We start from the raw sequence: 7546 nt of genomic DNA, 5'->3' as shown, positions 1-7546 counted from the left end.
TTAAGTCATCGAAGCCAACCACGTCTACTCAGCATCTTCAATACAGATGACAGATGCTCACGTCCAAGCCGTTACTCAGTCGGGTCCTTCTGAGCGCCATCCATATAGGTCTCACCTAATCCACACAGGTGATGGATGGCACCTGTCGATATTTTGACTAAATGAGAGTATGAACTCTCACAGTGATTGATGAGAAGGTCAATAAGTTCCCTGGGTGGATTGTCAAGTGAGGGGAGAAGAAAGGGTGGATCTTTTGTTTGAGCCGCATCATTGGCTATCCATACTGTAGCCAGCAGAACCACAGAAGATATTGATAGCATTGTTGGGTATACCCATCCATGTTCATCTTCCCATCTGTCTATTGACAAACATTCACATCGACTAAGTCGAGCCATCTCAGTAATGATCATTCACGCTATTACAATGCATAGGAGCGTTTTTTTTTCTGCACCTCCCTTGTTTATTGTTTATTGTTTATTAGGATAAACCCCCTGAGCTGCGCCATCTCCTATTAGAGGGGGTCAGAAACATACAACAAAATCATTACATAACAACAAATGATCCAATTACAATAAGCCATACGGGGAACAAACGCCAAAGAAAAAGAAAAACATATATACACACATAGACACACATTAATTACACTGTAAACAGTACAACCACAAGGTGGCCAAAGGCCAATAGATGAAAGTGAGTGGATCACCAACTAGGATCGGGTATAAACACAAGGTATAGTATCATATCATATGGGTAACATATCATATAAACATAACAGTTTCAGCGATAACAGTCTCAAAGTAAGAAGACGTCACCCTATTGTAGTAGTGATCTATAATAGGCATACTACAGGGATACTATCTTCTTCGATTGTGACGGCTAATGGCTTTCCGGCAGACTGGATGCCTTGCGCCACATTGTTGCCTCTCTCAGGATCTTACACAAATTCCAGACTCAGGGCTCCGCCCCCTCCTCAATGCTCCTCCCTCCGGCCGCCTCGCTCTCTCTCCTCTTCGACCTCCGTGTTCCCGGACCTCTCGTGCCAGCGATGTCATAAACCACTCTCTACTCACGCATTTTGACATCATCCGTGATGTCATAAATCCTTCTCTCCTTATTGTCATTATTGATGTCATAAATCTTACCCTGCTGGTGGTATAAATAGGACCGGTAGTTTTCCCCTCGGACTGAAGAGAACCACCAGAAGCAGTCATGGCTAACATTGCGGTCCAAAGGATCAAGCGGGAGTTCAAAGATGTTCTCAAAAGGGAAGAGACGAGTAGAAACCAGATCAAAGTAGATTTGGTGGATGATAGTAACTTCACAGAACTGAGAGGGGAGATAGCAGGTCCACCAGACACGCCGTATGAAGGTGGCAGGTATCAACTTGAAATCAAAATCTCCGAAACCTATCCCTTTAAACCGCCAAAGGTGCGATTCATCACTAAGATCTGGCATCCGAACATCAGTTCTGTGACAGGAGCGATATGTCTGGACATTTTGAAAGACCAGTGGGCGCCTGCTATGACCCTGCGCACGGTGCTGCTGTCTCTACAGGCTCTCCTCGCTGCAGCAGAACCAGACGACCCACAGGATGCGGTAGTAGCCAGTCAGTATAAGCAGAACCCGGAGATGTTCAAAGAGACGGCGAGGCTGTGGTCTCACGTCTACGCAGGCGCTCCTGTCTCGACTCCCGACTACACGCGCAAAATAGACCAACTCTGTGACATGGGCTTTGAGAAGAATGCAGTAATAGCGGCCTTGTCTTCCAGATCTTGGGATGTGGAAACAGTGACGGGGCTGCTCCTTCCTGACTGAGAGCAGGCCAGCCTCGAGGATCAGTGACGGGGCTGCTCCTTCCTGACTGAGAGCAGGCCAGGCTCGAGGATCCCCAACTCACTTCATCGCAGCATCAGCTCCTCCCCACTTTCATTCCGCCATTGCCTTCTGTTTCGCTGAACCTCTCGCACTTAAACCACTGCAGTGTAACTGGACCTTCTCTGGTGAAGGTTGTCACATGTTTGTATGCTATTGTAATATGCGGTGCTGGGAGCACACAGGGGTATTTTGCAACTTTTGGGTGAACTACCCTTTAAATACTCCCAACCCAGCAACCAGGTTCAAAAATAGTGTTTGACACCGGTGTCCAAAAGGTAGTGCATCGAGACAAGTATTTCCCCCAAGATCACAGTTTTATTGGCTAACAAACAGTTGAACAAAACATTAAAACCAACAACTTTAATATGCTAAATGGGTTAAAAATATAAAAAGGTAGCCTTTAAAAGGCCTAAACCTGCTGCAGGACGTAGGCCGCAGCCGACGGCGGTGGGGGTAAATGTCCGGGGACAGAGCAACTAAATGCACTACAGGGCGGCCACAAGTAACACAGCACACGGGTGAGTAAAATCAATAAGGGATAAAATCCAAAACGGAGTGCAAAGTCACAGAACACGTGTGGAGCCCTGGTCAAAAGCTCTGTTACTACCCCCCACGGACCGGTCGGCCACCTCCAATCCTGCAGCGATCCTATAGAGACAAGGAGACACGTTTCAGTACATAGGCTGATACAGTTATGTAGCTACCTAGTTAGCCAATATGTTCTTGGAGGAGTTTTTAGAAAATAATGGACGCCACGTAGGGCTGGGACATGGAATGGAACACAAAATCAAACCAAACGAAATCAAACAAAAGAGCAGTGGCAGTGTCTATAAAAGAACACAATTTACATTATAATACCTGCTGACACAAACCCAATAAGCCATCCTATACTAAACGTAATTTATATTGTTACCTTGGCTTATTTCCCAAATACCCTGTAATGGGCAGCTCAACACATGACGAGGGGGAGAGCACAGGGATCGTCACGTAGCACTGGACCTGGGCATATAAAAGGGTAATTTAACACAGGGAAATGATGGCTCCACGTAATTTACAATTAACTCAATAACTACCTACCAGGAGCAACGCAGCCTGAGCACAGTGGACGCCTACGTGCCACGCCGGGAGCCAGGAAACAGCCTATATCTGGGCATATGAAAACAGAAGGTAATTAGAGTCACCAGCATTAACGTGAGCATTTACACCAGTAAACTAAAACACTTACTGGGAACAGCACCGCCAAACCCTCCTGCCACACCAGGAGCCAAAGAGAGAGAGAGAGAGGGAAGCCTACTGAGGCACGGCTTTTATGTCCTACCAAACAATTTGGACCAGGAAGTAGGCGGTGTCCTACCAGACGGGAGCCCGGGAGGGACATTCACTACCGGCTACACTATAAACCTGACATCAACACCAAAGTGGCAAAGGATGGCCTCAAGATGGACCTTGAGCTCAGCTCGTTCACGAGGTCAATCAATACCGGCCAGAAATCTGCAGCACGTGGAGCCCAATTAAGCGACTGAAGAAATCGCTGGCTTAGTAAGTTCCACCTCTGAGATGCTATATCTACTGTAGATCGGCCCACAAGCAGCAGCCATGTGTTTTACTCAAGTTGATTCGTGACCTGCGGAGCCTGGCTGATGGGGGCGGAGCCTGGCTGATGGGGGTGGAGCCTGGCTGATGGGGGCGGCCGCACTCCCTCCCTCCTGCTCTCTGGCCTGTGGGAACAGTAAAGAGCGTTATTCTGCCCTTGCAGTACGTTTGCAACTTCATACAGTTAGACAGACAGTTAACACTACTGAAGGAAAGAATGATGAAGCTTTTCTTGGTTTTTTGACGATTGTTTTCTTTATTTTTCCTCTGTTTTATTTTCCTCTTCAGTACGTGAACGTATTTCCTTTTCCCTTTGTAATTCTAATTCGTAAGACTGAAACACAAGGAACAGAAAATAAACATGACAAAAATATGTTTGTTCTGTCTGTAACTTTATTTGTATTAACATGTATGATACAGCTACAGTAATAATGTACTCTCTTACAAATACCAATAACTGAAAAGATGCATGGAAACGTAGCTAACCGGGTACATTTGACAACTATGCTGCCTTGAGGAATGAATCATTGCTACTAAAATAGGGTGGCGTTCCGCGACGTGGCAGCGACCCACAATCCATCAACTGAGCATGCTCAGAATGCCGCCCTCACTGCTGACATCATCACTGATGACATCACAATTGCTCGAATGCTCCAGTGACATCACTGGTGAGATCACCAATTCACATAAGTATCATCAGTGACTTATGACGCCCAATTGCTCAAATGCGCATGCTCAGCCCGAGTGAGTTACACAATTGCTCGCTGACATCACTGATGATGTCACAGACAACTGATGAGCATGCTCAGGCCAATGACAGACACACACATGGACACAGTGATGTCACTCGAACAAAGTTAAAACAATGTTTATTGAGCACACAAAGCACCCGAAATTTAGTAATGAGCGCGCACAATTTCTAGTAGTAGGAGTAAAATGTAAAATTGGATTTTAGTATGGGGAATTTGGTTAAATGAATGAAATAATGTGGTTAACAAAGGTTTATGAAACAGCGAAGTTTGTGTTCAACAAGATCATCTTCACAAACGAGGACACATTTTTTTTTACTTTTGAAGCGTAAATGCGTTTTTCTTAAAGCGATTTTCTTACAGCGATTTTCAGAAAGCGCATCATCTCCGACCTACAGTACGTGCCTTTGAGCTTCAAGACGCAAAGCCATGGATGAATTATAGCATCAGCTATTATAGACAGCTAACGGCTAATAACTTTGTTTAATTGTATGGGTTCAACCAACCACAGTATTGTTGGTAAGCTGATTGGTCTGAAAGTTTGGTCATACTAAGTTGAAAATACAAAATGTGGCAAAAATGACATCAAATGATGACAAGCTGGGAGCGACTAGGGCTTGAGAAATGACACCAGAGTTTCCGACTAGAAACTCCGAGTTGACGCGACGTTTTATTCATTTTATTCTTATTTAACGGATACGCATCTGGTGTAGTCGAGTCATTACTTTATGTAGAACAGCAGCACGGCTCCTGGCTCGGTCGGGCATTGAGGCAGACTTTCGGCCAGAGAGTGTTCCGTTTTCTCATCTTTTTCTTGTTGGTCATGATGGCACCAGGAGATGAGATGGTCAAGCAGTTTCAGGCTGTTGTTAGGGGAGGTAGGAGGTAGCACCAGCAGCCACACTGGCCCATATACTGTCAGTGTGTAAACAGCAGGCAGGAGGATCTCATTAAACCTCCCAGGGTTCCTTTCTGCGGCGGTGGATTGAGGGATCTTCCTAAAGTGAGCAGCTGAGTTGGTACAGAATACCAATCACTGGAGGTGGTGTCATCTAAAGGTCGGACATCGTCAGCTTGTATCCCCGGAACAACTGTGGGAAAGCTTTTCTGGGAAAAGTGAATTAGGAATGATCTCCCTCGACAACTACCATGAATGCAGGATGGGGCAAGGTGCTTTTTGACTCGCTTGAACCCCCCCAGCTGTGAGTGTGTGTAGCCGTGTGAACCCCCCCAGCTGTGAGTGTGTGTAGCCGTGTGAATGTGAAGCAGGGTGGTGGTGTGGGAAAACAAGCATGCATGCTCAGCAAAAAGGCTTCTCTGACATAGGAAAGTGCGCTGAGTGGAGTGCAGATCTCCGCCAGGCTCCGCCTACGCCTGCAGTTGTATCCTCGTGTGTTTGGTACGGTTGGCGTTCACATTCGCAAGTGTTCCGTGCCCGGGCACGCCCAAGCATTCCCCAGACCACCTTTTCAAGTGGACCCTGTCACGGTTCCCCGTTCCATGCCCGACGGGATGCAACGTTCACGCTCGTGAAACGAACCACACCTGGGGTCAATTTGGGGACGAGTGTGCGGTCCCGAAACGGTCCCGGCTCGGCTCCCGAGTGTGAAAGCACGCTTACTCAACATTGGGTTTAAAAACGGACTCTTTTGACGACACCTGGACTGCTCTCTCTTTCAAACCCTTCTTGCGTTTGCTTTTATTTGTATTTTGGCATCAAGGTTAGATGTGCTCATTCTGCGGTGATCTATAGCAGTGGTTCTCAAAATGGCGTCCGGGGACCCCCAGGGTTCCTGGGAGGGTTCCAGGGGGTTCCCCATCAAAAAGGGGAATCATTTCTTTTCGCTATAATTCCATCCATAAGTAACACAATGACAGAATGTACAGTATGAATATTTTGGTCATTGGTTGCATAAGACTTCTAGAGAAGATCAAATCTTATGAGATAGGGGACTGTGGGAAAAAATCTTTCTATATTCTATATTCTTTCTATGTTCTATATAGTCTCTAAATATAGCTGAATCGCTTGCTTTCACCAAGTAAAGATATTTGTATAAGCATTTTACGAAACGTCTATGGGAAAATAAATGGTGGATGAAATCTCTTGGTGCAGCGCATGCTGAAGCAGAAAGTGATGTTGACTTTGGCTCCCTATTGAATTGATCCTGGTCCAACCTGCCTGCCCGCCTCTGGTCGATACAAGGTCCCTTTAATCCAGTCCAATGTGTTAGTAGAGTATGTGACACGGTGTAACAGACATTAACAGGTCATGTCATCGTAATGGGCTATGGGCCGTTCCTGCTGCTCCCCATAGCTGCTACATTCCAGGGTCAGCTATTATCTGTGGGAATGGCTTTGGGACATGCATAGGTCCAACATATATATCAGCACAAGTAGGTGTTCGTATTGATCGCTTGACTTTATGGAGTGGGATAGGACCTTGAGAATGCCTATCTGGGAGGAGAATACTATTGAGAGAGAAGGAAGACAAGAGACCCCTGGTGGAATTTCAGAACGTTACTTTTTTTTCAGCACTGCTACTAACTGCTACTGTAGCATTTATGGCAGAAGATGGCGTATTATACACCGCTAATGTATTTGTATCCAAGTACCACCAACAGAACGAGGGCCATGTTTGCTTTTCAAAAAATAGACTTTAATACGGACATTTTCATAACCAGCGTGCATCTAAGATCTGTAAACTCATGTCAATCAAACTAAGACAAACTCTTGACATACAACATACAGCAGAACAAGTCTTTGACATGCCTTTTTGTAAGTACGACACAGCAAACAGTTTGGATTGGCTGGATATTCAGCGGCAGGGAAAGTGAGAAATAGGAACTCTACCTATCTGTACATGTTGGAAGTGTTTTCCTCCGTTATCAGCATGCAGTGCAGTCGGTAATCCATGGCCCAAAAGGTAACAGTGGCAGTGTGAGGTGTACGTGTGATGGAGGACTGAACACTGGCAGTGTGAGGTGTACGTGTGATGGGGGACTGCCCACTGTTCCCACCTACCCTTAGTTCGACCACTCAATGTTCCTACTACTTAATAGTCCGACAAATGCATCATTGGGTTAGGGGTTAGGGTTGTGGCCTGATCGGAATCACTGGCGATTTTACGTTGGTGCACCGGATGCACATGTATCCCCTTGTGGCCAGATGGAAAGAAAAAAATGTAAAGGATTTAAACAAAATCGAATTGAATATATATATATTATGTGTCGTACTCGTAGATATCTATATTTCATTGTATTCAACATTATTCAAGGCAATTTCTCGATTCATTGTGTTTCTGAATAAAATAAATCTGTACTTGACCTTCA

At 45.6% G+C, this 7546-nt stretch overlaps 1 pseudogene across 1 annotated transcript; it reads left to right on the top strand.

Moving 5' to 3' along the window:
- Positions 1 to 1209: 1209 nt before the first annotated feature.
- Positions 1210 to 1815, top strand: LOC310796416 (ubiquitin-conjugating enzyme E2 K pseudogene; annotated as a pseudogene). The gene is made up of 2 exons: positions 1210 to 1272; positions 1429 to 1815. The product of its transcript is annotated as a ubiquitin-conjugating enzyme E2 K pseudogene (transcript).
- The last annotated feature ends 5731 nt before the right edge of the window (positions 1816 to 7546 follow it).

This window comes from Poromitra crassiceps (genome assembly GCF_964638095.1).
Source record: "Poromitra crassiceps genome assembly, chromosome: 22".
Classification (NCBI taxonomy): Eukaryota; Metazoa; Chordata; class Actinopteri; order Beryciformes; family Melamphaidae; genus Poromitra; species Poromitra crassiceps.
Note: the sequence above shows the minus strand (reverse complement) of the source record. Positions and strands in the feature narration are given on the sequence as shown.